We start from the raw sequence: 18,434 nt of genomic DNA, 5'->3' as shown, positions 1-18,434 counted from the left end.
CAGTTTATCACTTTAGAGAGCGTATCCTTTAAATTCAGGACTATGAATTTCGGGGAATGGGGAAGAAAAGCCATGGAATGTGGGAGGAGACGTACATGGCCTAGATACCGATTGCCTGGTTAAAAAGGTGGTGGGCACCTGGTGGTTGTAGATTCTTAACTTTTTTGTGGCTCAATTATTTCAGTAAAACTCTTTTTTGAAGAAAGGATTAAAAGAGAAGAGTCAGTCTACTATGCCTCTGGCCTGAAGGTCACATTCTTTCTCGTTTTGTCCCTCCATGCCAAAAAACAGAGCAAACACGGGCCTCTGGAATGTGTTCTGCACCCACAGAGAACTGGTGAAGTCATTCAAGATTGTTCTTTGTATCCTAGGTTGTGAAGTATGGGAGGGGAGGGACAGTATTTGCTTTTGGTTTTCCTAGCTAGGGTTTCTCTCAGATAGTCTCCCCAAAGACGACAAAGTCCTGGTAACAAGGGCACAGTGGCTGCCATCCCCCCAACTAATGGAAGAACTCTCCTATTTCAAAAGGCAAGAAAACCCTGCTTTCACACTGAGAAAGTCCTTGCATTTCCATGTACATTTCCATGTCCATGAAGTCTAGCTTTAATTTTTTTATTATGTAATGTTAGTCACCATACAGTAGTACATCATTAGTTTTTGATGTAGTGTTCCATGATTCATTGTTTGTGTATAACACCCAGTGCTCCATGCAGTACGTGCCCTCCTTAATCCCCATCACTGGGCTAACCCATCCCCCCCCCTAAAACCCCCAGTTTGTTTCCCAGAGTCCATAGTCTCTCATGGTTCGTCTCCCCCTCTGGTTCCCCCCCTTCATTTCTCCCTTCCTTCTCCTAATGTCCTCCCTGCTATTCTTTATGTTCCACAAATAAGTGAAACCATATGGTAATTGGCCTTCTCTGCTTGACTTATTTCACTTGGCATCATCTCCTCCAGTCCCGTCCATGTTGATGCAAAAGTTGGGTATTCATCCTTTCTGATGGCTGAGTACTATTCCATTGTGTATACGGACCACATCTTCTTTATCCATCCATCTGTTGATGGACATCTCAGCTCTTTCCACAGTTTGACTATTGCGGACATTGCTGCTAGGAACATTGGGGTGCATATGGCCCTTCTTTTCACTGCATCAGTGTCTTTGGGGTAAATACCCAGTAGTGCAATTGCTGGGTCATAGGGTAGCTCTATTTTTAATTTTTTGAGGCACCTCCACACTGTTTTCCAAAGTGGCTGTACCAACTTGCATTTCTGTGTTTCTGTGGGAAAACCATGGATGGGACTTCCTACTCTGCCATCTTGCTGATGTTACTCTTCAGATTGTTTTTGACATAAAGCTGCAACATTTACTCTTTGCTGGGTCTCCAGCCCGCTGGTCTACCCTGATGATTTTGGACTTTCCAGCCTCCATAACTGTGAGAAATTCCTTAAAGTTCCTTAAAATAAACCCCCCACACTCTTTCCCTCTCTTCCTCTATGTATGTGTACACACATGCACACACATGCATGCACCCTATCTGTTCATTTCTCTCTCGAGATTCTGGACTAATTGATTAATACTTATGGCAAAAGAATAAATAATATTCTATATTGCAAGAGATGTTTAAGTTAGGATTTTGAGCAAAGGAACTTATCCTGGATTATCTTGCTGGGCCCCAAATGTTATCATGTATACTCTTATAGACAGAGGCAGAGGAAGTTTTGAGGGAGAAGAGGAGGCATGTGACCATGGACGCAGTAAGTAGACTGATGTAGCCACAAGGAAAGAAACACCTGCGGCCACAAGGTGGAAGAGGCAAGGAAGGGTTTTACTTTTCTGGGGCTACCATAACAAGTGATTACAAACTGGATAGTTTAAAACAACAGCCATCTATTCTCTCAAAGTTCTGGAGGCCGGAGGTCTGAAATCAAGGTGCTTCCAGTGCTGTGCGCTCTCCAGTTTCTAGAGAAGATACCCATGTTCTTTGTTTATTTGGGAGTTCAACCACATTTGTGACTCAATATAAGTTCTGGGAGATTACCCTAAAGAGCCCTCAGGTAAAAACCTCTTGCATTTCTTTCTGGCAGCTCTCCTTAGGATTACAGGTTGTACCAAAGTATTGCTATTGAAGAACAAAAGAGTTCAGAAAGTTCCTTGTCTTCAGCAAAGGAACACACACAACCAGCAATTATGTCTCTTCTTCTGTGAGTGCTCTTGGTCCCTGTCCTAGTGTTACTACCTCTCCCTACACATAGAACATGCTATCGAGTGGTACAGGACACTGCTGGCTCTTTAGGCAGGCCAGGAAAGGAGAGGCTACCATATGGACCTCAGTCTAGGAGCAGGTGACTTCGAAGCACCTGCAAGAGGGTTAACTGATTCTTGCCCACCAGTGACCAGTATAGTTTCCTAAATGCAGGATCTAAACAAGTGTCCATCAGCTGGAAAGAGATCAGGAGGAAAGAAGTGGTGGGAACAATAGGGGTTTTATGCTCTACAGTTTGAGTATCATAATTCAGGATAAAGAGGTTGATGGTAGAACCATGCATTCAATGTGGTGATATGATAAAAGCAATTTACAAAATTGTTCTGTAACTTGTTCTGGAATTCTGAAAAAAGCCAGATTATCTCTGACTTCTGTTTGAGTTCTGTCAACAGAGCCCCAGGCTTCTTCCCACTGGGCTCAGCAACAGCTTGCTTGGTTTTGTGTTCCAGGAAGATAAGACTATAAACAGTAAACTGTTTAAGCAGACTATTTCAGCAACGGATCTAATTTACAAATGCTTGTCAATCTCTGCCCAGATCCCAGTCCTAGTAAACTCCTGCCTTAAAACTCCCCTAATTCCTTACTAAAAACAAAGAAACAAAACAAAAAAAGACCCTTACAAAATCCAAGTGCTCAAAATATTGAGGAGATAATTTGATGAATTCATTTGGTCAGTGGAACTTTTGCCTGACAAGTTTCTAATAAACCCAGCTTGTGAGATTGTTTTTCTCAATCAAAAAAAATTTTTCTCCTGGTGGTTTTATGGGGAGCTTTAAATCTAGCCAAAATCCCCTCATCCATTTTGGCCCAAGACCCCACATCAGTAACCCCCTGAGTACCCTGATCTGAGGTCCTCAGCTCTCACAGCCACTGAGTCTCCAACATTAAGTCTGAGTTCCCATTCCTTTCCTGTGAACTCTCTAGCTGCAATTATTTTAATTCAATCATTATCCTTCAGGAATTGTTCAACTTTCAGTAAATTTCTATTCAAATTCCTTGTTAGAAAACTGACGAAGCATTTATTTACCATTTTTTGTTCTTTTTGCCTCTCATGTTTTCTGTCTATAAGAGGAAGCTCTAAGGGTAGGGGGCATACATAGGTCTGATAAGTCTACCTCTAAACTGGCCCTGAGGATAAATGAATAAAAGGTCTTATTAGTCTGGCTTCCTTTCTTAGACATCTTTTTCTTGATTCACCCATCAAAACTTTATAACAGCTTTCTTTAGTTTGGTCTACATGTAAGAAATTGCTTCTAGAAAAGATCTCTCACCATACCCCATCTTCCAGGGCCATTGATTTATCATTTCAATGACAGGAAATGGCTCAACTTCAGGTTGAGGGGCCCAAGACATGGGTTATAGAAACAACACTTCCTACTGACTCCTCGCCAATTCCACATGGATTCACCTGCTAACGAATACATCTACAATTCTTCCTGGCAGAGATCTGGCTGGCTACATGTATTCTCACTTAATCCCAACCCCTGCTGCTGTGCCTTTATATGTCACAATTCCACCAAGGGTCGTATGAATTTGCAGGTGCTACTTTGGTGAATTTTTGATATGACAATTGATCATCTAAGGGGTACATTAAAAGAGAGACAAAACAAAACCCCTAATATTTTTGGTCAACACTTTTGACTGATATGAGTAAGTTTCAAAAAGAAATTCAGATTCAAAATTGGACCTTTACAATATAGCTTAGCCAAAGCTAATAAAAAAGGTGTAAAGCTTAAAACTGTGTGTCCATTAGATTCATCATGAGCAAACACATACCATGTATAAATCTACTTCCCCCTCCTCACACCCACATGCCTGCTCTACCTTTTGCTCTCTACCTGGCTCTGACTCTTTTTATTGTCCTGCTGGTCTACCTGAATCACCTAAGGCTCAATAGCTCCTTAAAGTCAGACAACTGGAAACCTTAAAACAGACTTGAAACCACTGTCTGGGTCAGAATTCAGAGCTATCAATGACTATCCTAACATTTTACTGAGAACTTAGAATAGTCATATGAATTTATAATTCTGGACTGCCAGGCCTATATTGACTAGTTCACACACTGGTGGACTCCTCAGATGTCAAATCTTGGATGAAAAAAGACTCACTAGGATGAGACCACAGAGAATGTTAGGAACCCTGAATTTCTTAGGACAGTCAGTGGGGTCAGCAAGGATAGAAGACACTCTCCTAAAGATCACATCAGACACATCTTGTAAAGATAGACTAGGTTCTTCCTCAGTTTTATAAACAAGGCAAAGATGAAAGTATGGTCAATTCAAAGACAGATTATTAAGCAACACTTAGCATAGATGCTGGGGTCAATTTCAGTATAGACCTGTTTTTATTGTTCATCAATGAATGAAAACCTTATTGGATATTTGACTAGCAAAAGCAAGTTAGAGTGGAAAATAACTCCCTTCCCTCAACTACAGCACTCAGAAGAATACTTTTAGAGGGGAAGAGATCAAACCCAGAATAAAACTCAGAATAATAAACTTAAGGTTTTCCAACTTAAACAGCGACATGTTTCAGGCACCTGGGTGGCTCAGCCGGTTAAGCATTGATCTTCAGCTCAGGTCATGATCCCAGCATCCTGGGATCAAGCCCTCCATCAGGCTCCCTGGTCGCTGGGGAACCTGCTTCTCCTTCTCCCTTTGCCCCTCTCTCCCACTCATGCGCGTGCTCTCCTCTCTCTCTCTCTCTCTCTCTCTGCACTCTCTCTCTCAAATAAATAAATAAAATCTTTAAAAAAAATAAAAATAGGGGCGCCTGGGTGGCTCAGTTGGTTAAGCGACTGCCTTTGGCTCAGGTCATGAACTCAGGGTCCTGGGATCGAGCCCCACATCAGGCTCCCTGCTCAGTGGGAAGCCTGCTTCTCCCTCTCCCACTCCCACTACCCCTGCTTGTGTTCCCTGTCTCGCTGTGTCTCTCTCTGTCAAATAAATAAATAAAATCTTTAAAAAAAATAAAAATAAAAAAGTAAAAATAAACAATGACATGTTTCCCACAGAAATAATTGCTAGAACCATAAACAAGGAGATTCCCAGGAAAGTGAGCTTACAGATACTGCAAGCAAAAGGGGAGAATGGGAAAAATAATTATCCTGTATTAGCCATGAAATAAAAAGAGAAAATTAAGATGCCCAAACAGAAAAACAAGCATCCAATGCCCTATTGTAACTTTAAGTTCACATGGAAACATTTATCTAAATATAAAGGACAAACATGCAAATTTGATTGATGTGGATATTAGGTTCAATAGGGTCCTCAAAAAATTCATGTCTACCCTGAGATTGTGAATGTGATCTTATTTGGAAACCGGGCTTTTGCAGTTGTAATGAAGTAAACATGAGGCCATGCCAGAATAGAGTGGGCCCTATAAAAACTGGTGTCTTTATAAGAAGGCCATATGAAGACACTGAAGATATCCAGGGAGAATCCCATGTAACAACAGAGTCAGAGATTAGGGTGGTGCTTCTATAAACCAAAGGGATGCCAAGAATTGCTGACAACCACCAAAGCCTAGGAAGAGGCAAGAAAGGATTCTTCTCTAGAGTCTTCATGGCCCTGTCAGTGCCCTGTTCTTAGACGTTAAGCCTTCAGTATGGAAAGAATATTTTGTTTGTTCGTTTTAAGCCACCCAGTCTGTGGCAATTTGTTATAGCAAACACAGGAAATGAATACAATATGGATACTACCAAACAACAGTGAATGTACCACTAACATACTTCCTTCAGAAGTAAAGGCCAGCCCACCAATCCCCAAATCCTATGTCCAAACACTTAGTTTTCACTTTTGGACTTTAACAGAAGGACATTCCTCCTTTCTTTGTGGTACCTCATCTCCTCATTTAAGAGAGAAACACTCACTATGCCAATGGAATTGCCAGATGAAATGACCTTCCAGAAATTTCCTCTTGAAATTCTGAAGATTCCCCTATTTATAATCAGGTTAAAATTAATTTAGACATTAACTTACCACTGCCCTTATGTTTAAATTAACCCCAAATTGAGGAACTCTGTACTGCTTTAGGACAAAGAATTCCGTTGACATTAGGAGAATTATTGGAGCTGAAGTCATTAAGTTACAGATTGATCCATGTAACTTGAAATTTCATGGTACCCTCACAGACCAGAAATTAAAACATAAAGCCTTGTAATGCAAATTATGATAGAAAGAAAATTTATCATGCCTAACAGAAATGTGATGGAGAAATCCAATAGACAAAGCTATTGATTCATCCAGGACTTTGCAGACATAAATACAAACAGTCATACCTTATTTTTCTGTGGTATTAAACCCCAATACCATCCTATCGTTAATGCTACCTGAAATCACTTTATTTAGTCATAGACCTGTCCATTGCCTTCCTTAGCACCTTCTAGATCAGGACACCAATGCCTGTTTATAGAGCTTGGTAAGAGACAAAGTAAGAGACAAATTATGCAAATAGAAAATTCCTCTCTTATAGAGTTCCTACAAGGAAAAGCTGGTCTCCTGAACTATGAATCTACCTGCTGATCTCCACCGTATATTTTACTGTCTGGTGCTCAGTTACACTTGTTGACTTGTGTCAAAGCTGGAGGATACAATCAGACAACCTCATAGGGGTATTTTGGCCAACAGTGGGTCATTGGATGGCCCCCAATGACTGATAATGGATTTGTCCTACAAAAAGGAAGGAGGGAGGGAAGGAAGGAAGGAAGGAAGGAAGGAAGGAAGGAAGGAAGGAAGGAAGGAAGGAAGGGAAAAGAGAAGAAAAGAGAAGGGAAGAGAAGAAAAGAAAAGAAAAAAGAAAAGAAAGAAACTTGTTGGCTACTGCTCACAGATTAGACAGTGACTTACCATCTCAATATACTGATGCCCACTGTGAGGAAATTCCCTGATCTTCCTGTGGGACCATTTGGCCCTCTGATTTTCCCTCTTAAGAAAAAGCAGTCTTGGGGCACCTGGGTGGCTCAGTCAGTTGTGCGTCTGCCTTTGGCTCAGGTCGTGATCTCGAGTCCTGGGATCGAGCCTTGCGTCGGGCTCCTTGCTCAGTGGGGAGCCTGCTTCTCCCTCTCCCTGCCCCCCACTCATGTTCTCTCTCTCTCTCTCTCTCTAATGAATGGATAAAATCTTAAAAAAAAAAAAAAAGTTCAAAAAAAAAAGCAGTCTTTAGACCTCTTAATTCAAGAAGGAGAAAATATGAGCCTCAATTTGAAACCTCAAATTTTAACCTCTAAGGAAAAATTCTGGGCTGCTTTGTTCTGTCCTCAGGAATACCCATTTCCCACTTTAAAGAAGGTTCCAAAAGTGGTGCCAAAAACCCTACATGCTGTGGTTCAGGGAATGACAGCAAAACCAGACAGTGCCACTAAGGCTAAAGATCTCCTTGCCTGAGAAATTTGTAAGATTGGACAGAGAGTGGATTAAAACAGAGTCATGCTAGACATATTATAGCCTTCTCAAGGCAGAACATGTGCCATCTTAAAGAAAGAATGTCGTACCTCCATCCCTATGGAAGTCTTCTTTGATCTTTAATGTTAATTAAAGAGATCTAGAAAACAAAGATATTAGAAAATTCAGTAATCCGGAGAGTACCCCATATTTGGTTCAACAGACTCCTCAAATTGGGGTAAGATCTGTTTTCTTGGCTTAAACTGGACATACTTGGCTTAGAAGTAGACTGCCAACTCAGTATTTGTCAGTGTCCCATGATCAAATATATGACTCCACAGAATCTTAAATATTGCCCCACAGCTGCTTTATCAAATGATCTTGTTGACAGAAGCAAAATATTGAAACTCAAGTGACCTCCATCATGACTAAGTACTTAAGCCAGTGGCATAGCTCTAGACTGATCACATAGTCCAGGATGTGGTCTGTCCCATAGATACGGTTGAAGTAAAATCCAAAAAGTATGACTGTGAGAAAGGTGAAGCATTTATCTCTTGCCAACCAGATAAACTATACAGAAACCACAAACTTTAAGTACAGGAAGACTGTTTAAGCTGAAACAGCTTGACCATAGTTTGCTTGGTGGCCTTGTATGTTTCCAAAGAATAAGCTCAGAGAAAAACTATTCAGATACAAACTATTTCAACAACTCTCCTAATTTATAAATTCTGACCAACTCCAGTTTAGATTTCAACTTCTAATTTCTTCCTGTGACTAACAATCCAAACAAAACCTTATAAGATTCAATAGTTCAAGAACCTAGGGGAGGCTATTAGATGAAATCCATTCAACCAGTGACTCCCTTGCTTGGCAAGTTTCTGATAAACTTAAGCTTTTGTTATTTCTTTTTTAGTAACCACAGATTTTTCTGATAGTTTCATGTGGGCTCTTTGATAGCTCCTTGGGTAATAATCAGGAAAAAGTAAATAGGACCTTTTATTCCCTTGAACTTGCTTTCCTCCATACTGCTTATCACCAACAATTCTGGGATGGGAAGTATAAGAATGAGGAAGCGGTTTTCTCAGATTGCATATCCCTTTACCTTACCGATTCTCTAGCAAAACCTGCTATGCAACTCAAAACTGAGAAGCACAACTGCAGTAAGCCAGTCAGTAATAGAGGCATGATACATCCCCCAGTAGTGCTGGAGAAAAAAATCTGTTGAAACTACAAGATTATACATCACTACTGCAAACCTACATAGGTAGAAGATACGACAATAAGTTACTATAATTGATTTTTTTAAAACTATGACTTTAAGAAGTACCTCTCCAGGTCACTGTTCCCATCTCTCTCTCCCGTGTGATATTGCACGCTTCCGGGGCAGGTGAGAAGTGTGTGTGTGTGTGTGTGTGGTGGTGGTGATGGCGGCGGCGGCGGCGGCGGCGGCGGCGGCGGCGGCGGTAGGGGGACATGGGAGAAGCATCAGAGGTAGCAACTTCACTGGAGGTGATGTGAGGCAACATGATGTGGGGCCTGGAACTGCTATCACTGTTCACATTTTTGGTGCTGCTAGTGCTGTTTCCCACCCCAATCCCATGTTCTAAAGCACTTCTGACCTTCCTGCACGTCCATTCCACACTGAAAGCCTTGACGGACAGCTAGTACTGGAAATACGACCAAGCCCTTGGCAAGGCCGGTCTTTAACGATAATTGTGAAGGGCAGAGAAGCAGACAGCTTCTAAGAAAGTGCTGGTTCTGTACTCAAAGAGGGCAAGGAGAGATCAAAGAAAGAGGCAGACCACTCCAGATTGTTAGGTGGCAAGTTCAATAAGCAAGGGAACTTATTTACAAGGCTTGTCTTGGGTGGCTGTTAAGATGAGTATATCTCTGCACCCAGCCACCAGAATCTTAAAAGTTTTTATGGAGGCCTTAACTGGGTGCAGGCAGATGGCACAGGACAGACAGTCTCCACAACACCTTACTCTCTCAAGGCTATGTCCTTGAAAACAGCTCCCACTATGGGGACGGTGGGACAGAGCATACATTCCAAGGAAAGGGGAGGGATAAGGGGCCTTCAACAGCCCAGGTCTGGCCAGAGGGTCAACCAGTGGTCACATCCCCTCAATGACCTACTCCAACAAAAACCTGTGAGATTTCTCAAATCCTTAGGATCTATGCATTAACTTACATCTCCTCCAAGATGGAGAAGATGACCGAGCATGGGGAAACTCTCTTGGTGTTCAGGAGGAAGATCAGAAGTTTCAAACAGAAGACACAAATCCAGGAGGCAGTTTATAAGAACATACATCCTGCAGGATTCAAGTTGCTGATTTTGGAGAACGCAGTTCTTAATAAAGCTTATGAGGTTTACCTAATGGTATAGACACCCATTCACTACAAGGTGCAGAAAACCTGACAAGGAAAATTACAGAACTCTTAATGCTTTTTGACCAATATGAACTGAAGGTTCATAGGATTCCTATGAACCAAAGGACTCCTGACTCAGCCTGTTGCCATTTTGGTCCAAAAAACATCATGGTTATAGCATTGTATTTGGGACAGTGTAACCTCATCCTCCGAATCAGGAACATCTATACTCAAGATCTTCAATGCAGGTACTCCAACAATTGATCCGAATTCCAAGGGCCACTTTAGGTGGGTGTTATCAAGACCAGCCTCTGGGATATCTCAGCCTCTCAAGCAACTGTCCCTCACAAGAAGCTCCACACTAAGAGCACGGTGCTCGCTACCCAGAGGACTCTCAGGCAGAGGCCATCAGTGGCCAGCTTCAGCTGGAGCAAGAAGTCTTTGACTTCCCAGCAGGTGGGATCTCACCACAGAACTGGGGTTTGCTGCTACTCTAAGTCAGCTCCTCTGCCCCCATCCAGATGCGCAGGTTAACTTGGGCACAAAGATGACCATTCTTAAGTTCCCTGACTCTATCTCCAGCACCTACTTCCCCACAGACCAGAGCACCAAGGAGTCCTTCTGCCCAGGTCTCCATGCCAACCAGGCTCGTGTTTTCAGCTCTAGTTGGAGATCAGGGTCTTCGGTGCCAAGGAGATTCTAGGGATGAAACCCAGAAATAAAGTGCAGGTCCTAGCTGTGCTGGCCATTGTGAAGGATCCTTCAGGCTGCCTCACTTCCCCGCATGCATAGTCCTGCAACCAGCAGTCAGTGACCTCTGCGCACTGCTCTGGTCTTATCCGTCCCCATGACCACCAGGCTATCACCAACCTGGGCATGGTGACCTTTGCAGTCAGAGTCAGCCTCCTTCTTGGAGTCCTCCAGGTCACCTTCTTCAAGCTGTTTGTGCTGCTGGCTCAGACTCTCTGTTCTGACTGCCCCAGGGGTTTGCCACCCACCAGGGCTTTGCCCCCATAACCAGCCTGCAGCACAACCGGAAACTTTTCCTACAGCATCTCTAACACCACTGCACATCCTGCTTCTAGGATGCTGTGAACCCAGCCTACCCTTCTCATGTATCAGCTTAAAGAGTCAAACAGAACAGATAAGCCAGGTCCTCCCAGGTACAGCCTCAGAGACTAGCATGCCTCTAAAAATAGTGACACCCACGGGGCACCCGGGTGGCTCAGTCCATTGAGCGTCCGGCTCAGGTCATGATCTCTGGGTCCTGGGATCGGACCCTGCATCGGGCTCCACGCTCAGTGGTGAGTCGGCTTGAGATTCTCTCTCTCCCTCTCCTTCTGCCCCTCCTCCTGCTTTCTCTCTAAGTACATATAAATCTTTCAAAAACTTAAAAATAGTGACACCCTGTGTCCACACCAGAGCTATCCCCAGGAGACCCCCTTTCTTGATGCAGATTTCACTGTCCCATCTAGGGATATGTGGCAGTGAATATCCCAAAGATATCTTTGGCTCTTAAATCCATAAAATCTCTTTCAATACATGTTTCTGTACTTAGCACACACACCCTTCCATTTAATGGCATTATCTTGAGCCTTCTAAAAATAAGAGGCTTGAGTGGGAGAACAACACCAACAGTCCCATAGAACAGGGTAGAGTAGCATTTCTTGAGCACCTACTATGTGTTTCACCTTTGCTTTTTGCCTCCAATTTGGGATCCTCATAGAGCTCTTCAGCTTTTTTAAAATTTTATTTTCTGATTGGAAATAGGGAGCCACATTTGAGAAAACATCCTTTTAATGTGTGTGGTGCTAGCTTGGGTTTCATAAAAAATGAGTTTACTAGTTCCTGCTAATTGTATCATAACCCTTAAGGTATTCACTGAGAGATCAGCTCACAAGAGTCATAGATTTCTGGTATACCTTAACTTTATTTGGTATGCATCTTGGGTTTGTGGAGTTGGCCCTATTTGGGGAAATCAGTGTGATTCTAGAATAAGGTATTTCACAAAAAGCTAAATGCAAGATACACTTCTTTCTTACCTAGAACAAGTATTGGAGGCATCCAAAGACTAGTAAACTGGGACACAATTAGAAAGTTGTTGGGGAAGGGCACCTGGGTGGCTCAGTTGGTTAAGCGACTGCCTTCGGCTCAGCTCATGATCCTGGAGTCCCGGGATCGAGTCCCGCATCAGGCTCCCTGCTCAGCAGTGAATCTGCTTCTCCCTCGTACCCTCCCCCCTCTCATGCTCTCTCTATTTCATTCTCTCTCAAATAAATAAAATCTTTAAAAAAAAAAGTTGTCGGGGAAACTCACTAACCAGGGAGGTGGATGTTAATATTAATAGCTAAGTTATCCAGTGCTTACTAGGTGTGCCTTTTGAGAGATGTTTATGCATTTTAGAGATATTCTTGTATAGTCCTCATAATGACTCTATGAGCTGGTATTACTATAACCCCGTTTCACAGGGGAGGAAACAGGCTTCAAACATAATGGGACTATAAAGAAATCAGTGAAACTGAATGCAACTAGTCTGTGCTGAAGCCTTATCATCATTCCTCCCCCAAGATGAACACACAGGCAAAGTAAAAACCAAGTGTGTGACCGGGACAGACCGGGAAGGGTGAGAGAGCGCCATCTAGTGACCATCCTACTGGTGAGAAGCAGTTGGATTTTTTTTGTTTCTTTTCTTTTCTTTTCTTTCTTTTTTAAGTAAACTCTCTGCCCAACCCGGGCTTGAACTCACAACCCTGAGATCAAGAGTTGCATACTCTACCGACTGAGGCAGCCAAGTGCCCCTGGATTTTTTCTTTTAAGTAGTATTTAAGATATGTACACAAGACAAACAATACAATATTGATGAACCACCACGCAGTTTAAGACTTTTAAATTTTTTCTTCACTTATTTTAAATATATGCACGCCAATAAAAAAAATCAAAACGAATGAAAGATACACACTCTAAAGTCAGCCTCCATATCCCGCAGGTACCCAGTTCTCCCCAGAAGCTAGTACTGTTACCAATTTCTTGTGTGCCCTTCCAGAGATAGTCTGTTTTTAAATAAATATTTCTTATACACAAAGGTGCATACTACAGGCAAAATAATGCCTTCTCCCCAAGAGGTCCACATCCTAATCCTTAGAACCTGTGAAAAGATTCCTTTACAGGACAAAGGGGATTTTGCAGGTGTCCTTCAGATTAAAGATTTTGAGATGGGGAGACTATCCTGGATTATCCAGGTGGGCCTAATGTCATCATATACTAACCCTTAAAGCTGAGAATTTTTCTAGGTTGTGGACAGATGTGACTACGGAAGAATGGTCAGGCATGCAACATTGCTAGCTTTGAAGAGGTAGGAAGCCAAGGGATACAGGCAGCCTCAGAAGCTGGAAAAGGCAAACAAAACAAAATAAAATAAAAACAATTACGGGCGCCTGGGTGGCTCAGTCAGTTAAGCATCTGTCTTCGGCTCAGGTCATGATCTCTGAGTCCTGGAATTGATCGACTGATGGCACCCTGAGGTTGGGCTCCCTGCTCAGCAGGGAGACTGCTTCTCCCTCCACCTCTGCTCCCCCTACTCCCACTCAAGTGCTCTCGCGTGTGCCCTCTCCCAAATAAATAAATAAATTCAGTTAGCCAACACATAGTAAGTACATCATTAATTTTTGATATAGTGTTCAATGATCAGTTGCGTCTAACACCCAGTGCTCATCACATCACGTGCCCTCCTTAATGGAATTTAAATAAATAAGTTTAAGTAAATAAATAAATAATTCTCCCCTAGAACCTCCAGAAAGGAATGCAGCGGCTAACACCTTAATTTTAGCCCAGTCAAGACCTGTGTCAGGCTTCCCACCTATGGAATTGTAAGATAATAAATTTGTGTTGTATTAAGCCGTGGAATTTGTGATAATTTGCAGCAGCAACAAAAATCTATGTACACACAACATGGTACTATGCTTTTCTCATTTAGTATATTTTTAAGCCACTTCCATTTCACTACATTTAGAGCTGCCTTATTCTTTTTAACGGATATTTATCCATTCTGTCAAGGACGGTCATGAGGCTGTTTGAGTTGCATACAAATGAGTTCTAAATAAGACTGTGATGTCGTAATTCCCAGTTTTTCTCATCTGATAGCACACACAGATATGTTGCTGTTTATATAAAACGCAGCAGTGAGTCGGAGGCACAGAGGCCATTTACACTGAGCCTTGATAGAAAAGATTACAGTATTTTCTTTATATTACATAATTACGAGAATATAGAACACTAAGGAAGATAGTAAATATTGAATGTGTATAAAACTTCTCAAGTCTTTTCAATCTTTAAGTGAGAAAGTTGATTTTCTTCAATTAATTTTTTTTATTTATTAAAAATAAATAGGGCTTGGCCCCACCTTTCACCGCCCCAGCAGCGCCAGCCGGCCGCCGGGCACACACCGTCCTGCACGCCCGCGCCCTCTGCAACATGTTGCGCACCGCTGCCCTCGCCGCCGCTGGCCTCGGGCCTCGCCTGGGCCGCCGTCTCCTGTCGGCCGCCACCACGCAGGCGGTGCCGGCCCCCAACCAGCAGCCTGAAGTCTTCTACAACCAGATCTTCATAAACAATGAGTGGCATGATGCTGTCAGCAAGAAAACATTCCCCACCATCAATCCATGCACCGGAGAAGTCATCTGTCAGGTAGCCGAAGGAGACAAGGAAGACGTGGACAAGGCAGCAAAGGCTGCCCGGGCCGCCTTCCAGCGGGGCTCACCCTGGCGCCGCATGGATGCGTCTGACAGGGGCCGCCTGCTGAACCGCCTGGCTGATCTGATTGAGCGGGACCGGACCTACCTAGCAGCCTTGGAGACCCTGGATAACGGCAAGCCCTATGTCATCTCCTACCGGGTGGATCTGGACATGGTTCTCAAATGCTTCCGTTATTACGCTGGCTGGGCTGATAAGTACCACGGGAAAACTATTCCCATCGATGGGGACTTCTTCAGCTATACCCGCCATGAACCCGTCGGGGTGTGCGGGCAGATCATTCCGTGGAACTTCCCGCTCCTGACGCAAGCCTGGAAACTCGGCCCAGCCCTGGCGACCGGAAATGTGGTTGTGATGAAGGTAGCTGAGCAGACTCCACTGACTGCCCTCTATGTGGCCAACCTGATTAAGGAGGCCGGCTTTCCTCCTGGCGTGGTCAATATTATTCCCGGATTTGGCCCCACAGCTGGGGCCGCCATCACCTCCCATGAGGATGTGGACAAAGTGGCCTTCACAGGCTCCAGCGAGGTTGGCCGCCTAGTCCAAGTTGCTGCAGGGAGGAGTAACCTCAAGAGAGTGACCCTGGAGCTGGAGGGAAAGAGCCCCAATATCATCATGTCAGATGCAGATATGAACTGGGCTGTGGAGCAGGCCCACTTCGCCCTGTTCTTCAACCAGGGCCAGTGCTGCTGTGCGGGCTCCCGGACCTTTGTGCAAGAAGATGTGTACGCCGAGTTTGTGGAGAGGAGCGTTGCCCGGGCCAAGTCTCGTGTGGTCGGGAACCCCTTTGACAGCCAGACTGAGCAGGGGCCGCAGGTGGATGAAACTCAGTTTAGGAAGATCCTTGGTTATATCAAATCTGGGAAGGAGGAGGGGGCAAAGCTGCTGTGTGGTGGAGGGGCGGCTGCTGACCGTGGCTACTTCATCCAGCCCACCGTGTTCGGAGATGTGCAAGACAGCATGACTATCGCCAGGGAGGAGATCTTTGGGCCAGTGATGCAGATCCTGAAGTTCAAGACCATAGAGGAAGTCATTGGGAGAGCCAACAATTCCAACTATGGGCTGGCTGCAGCTGTCTTCACCAAGGACTTGGACAAGGCCAATTATCTGTCCCAAGCCCTCCAGGCTGGCACTGTGTGGGTCAACTGCTATGATGTGTTTGGGGCCCAGTCCCCATTCGGCGGCTACAAGATGTCCGGGAGCGGCCGGGGGCTAGGAGAGTATGGGCTGCAGGCATACACCGAAGTGAAAACCGTCACGGTCAAAGTGCCTCAGAAGAACTCCTGAAGAACTGTGCCGACTCCTGGTGGAGGTCAAGGACATCAGCAGCAAAACCAAGAAAAATGACACTTGTACACTAGAAGTCTCGAAAGAGAAATTCTCTCACAAAATCTCTTGATCAAGAAAGTCTCAGGGGTGCCTGGGTGGCTCAGTTGGTTAAGCGACTGCCTTCGGCTCAGGTCATGATCCTGGAGTCCCGGGATCGAGTCCCACATCGGGCTCCCTGCTCAGCAGGGAGTCTGCTTCTCCCTCTGACCTTCTTCCCTCTCATGCTCTCTCTCTACCATTCTCTCTCTCTCTCTCTCTCTCTCTCTCAATAAATAAATAAATAAATAAATCATTTAAAAAATAGTGTTTATTTATTAAAAATCAACAGGCTGTGTGCATGAGAGAGTTGATTCCCATTACTCACAGTAGTTAGTGACGCTCTGTAGAGTCCCTGCAAACACTGCATTAGTAACTACTGGACTATTTCTTAGGGTCAGGTTCCTGCAAGCCTCTGGTAGAATGTTTTCAACCAAGAGGCCATTTGTGTTATATGGATTCATTTGCCAACATCCTTGTAAAACGAGCCAGTTTCATTAACACTGAAAACCTGCTCTTCCACACACGACATGTTTATTTGGACACACGTGAGCCAGCCAAGAAGGGCATAACAATTCTCCTGATGCCGGGTAACGTGACTGTGAATTTCTTTGGCTTTCAGCCACCCAACAGTGCTCTCCACTGCAATTTTTAATTGTTTTTTAAAGAATAGTCATCTCATAAATCCACACATTTGGCCCCGTTTCTTTCTTCTCCGTTCCATCACACACTATAGGTGTTACTTTAGTACTTTCCAGAGCAGCCTCCTGTACAGGTCTGCACATTTCTTACTCCTTTCTCTGGATGGAACGTACTTTTCGTGCATTAACATTAAACTCACCACCACAGCACCAAAACATGAAGGGTGGCAGAATATGCCACCCAACACTGATTACTTTGAACTGAAGACACTGGAAAACAGCAGGTGCAGGAGAGACTCTGATCTCCCTCACCTGCTGAAGACAGCTCCTCCAAAGGACCTCAGGGTCGTCATCAATCCCCTCCCGGAGTGTCTTCAGCAGGGAAGACAGAATCTCATCGCAGGAGACGAGACTAGAAGTCAGCACCGCACCCAGACACACTCTGTCCAGAACTGTCGGCCTCCCATCTAGCCTTCTGAGGGCCCCGTTAACTTTCCTAAAAACCATCTGCTGTGCCCCAAGAGACCTACATCCCCTCCCCTTCCCCCATGAGGATGGCATTTAATCCTGAGTTCTAAGCCACCTCGAGGAGTTACTCATAGTTCCCTATATATCTCCCACCTATACACGAGGTAGATGTGTTAATAAACTTCTGTTTGACTCAGCCATTTGCGACAACGTGGATGGACCTACAGGGTATTGTGCTAAGTGAAATAAGTCCGACAGAGAAAGACAAATACCATATGATTTCACTTACATGTGGGATCTTAAAAACAAAACATGAAGAAACAAACAAGGAGCCATAAATGCAGAGAACACACTGCTTGCTGCCGGGGCGGGGCGGGGGGGGGTGGGCAAAATGGGCGAAGGCGAGTGGGAGGCACAGGTTTCCAGTTTCAGAATGAATAAGTCATGGGGATGGATAAAAGGCACAGCATAGGGGATGCAGTCAGTGGCATTGTGATCGTGCTGTATGGTGACAGATGGCAGCTACCCTTGCAGGGAGCACAACACAGCTCCAGACTTGTAGTACCTGAAACTAATGGAACATTATGTGTCAACCAGACTTCAATAGAAACAAAGCAAAGCAAATTACATGGTAATAAACAAACAAGATAGGTTTTTTTTTTTTCTTGTTAATCTTTTACTACAGGGGTCTCAGCTAAGAACCCAGAAGGGTAGAGGGACAATTATTTTTCCTCCCCTACAAACTCGTGCCTGAAGGAAGCTTATCTAACATGTAGATTTTCTCCATGAGGCACATCCCAGCCTTCCTGGGCTTACGACACTAGACAGCACTGCGGCTCTAACCCCGGGGCCATTTCCAACAGCAGAATCACCAACGAAAAGCACAGATATGTGAAAAAAAAGGTCAATAAATAAACCAAAAAAAGGACACTTGTATACAGTATGAAAGAAGAAACAAGAAGGCAGAGTGTCACTTTTTTTAACCTCAGCTGGAAAACTGCACTTTGCACCACCCAAATATTTTGCCACACTGTTCACCTCTGCAATGACTCTGAGAGCCCTGGAAGCAACGACTGGGGGGTTACAAACGAATCTTAGTGAGTGGACAAATTGACAAACACGGGTTCATGAATAATGAAGACCAAGTGTGTATGCAATCCCTGACCAAGATGACTTTCTAAAGATGATCTCTTCCCATT

At 44.1% G+C, this 18,434-nt stretch overlaps 1 pseudogene; it reads left to right on the top strand.

The window, feature by feature from the left end:
• The first annotated feature begins 14,482 nt into the window (after nucleotides 1-14,482).
• On the top strand, nucleotides 14,483-16,067 carry LOC114218492 (aldehyde dehydrogenase, mitochondrial pseudogene; annotated as a pseudogene).
• The last annotated feature ends 2,367 nt before the right edge of the window (nucleotides 16,068-18,434 follow it).

Source organism: Eumetopias jubatus, unplaced genomic scaffold (assembly GCF_037043125.1).
Source record: "Eumetopias jubatus isolate StellerSeaLion01/CBP00866 unplaced genomic scaffold, mEumJub1_p1.0 scaffold_1, whole genome shotgun sequence".
Taxonomy (NCBI): domain Eukaryota; kingdom Metazoa; phylum Chordata; class Mammalia; order Carnivora; family Otariidae; genus Eumetopias; species Eumetopias jubatus.
Note: the sequence above shows the minus strand (reverse complement) of the source record. Positions and strands in the feature narration are given on the sequence as shown.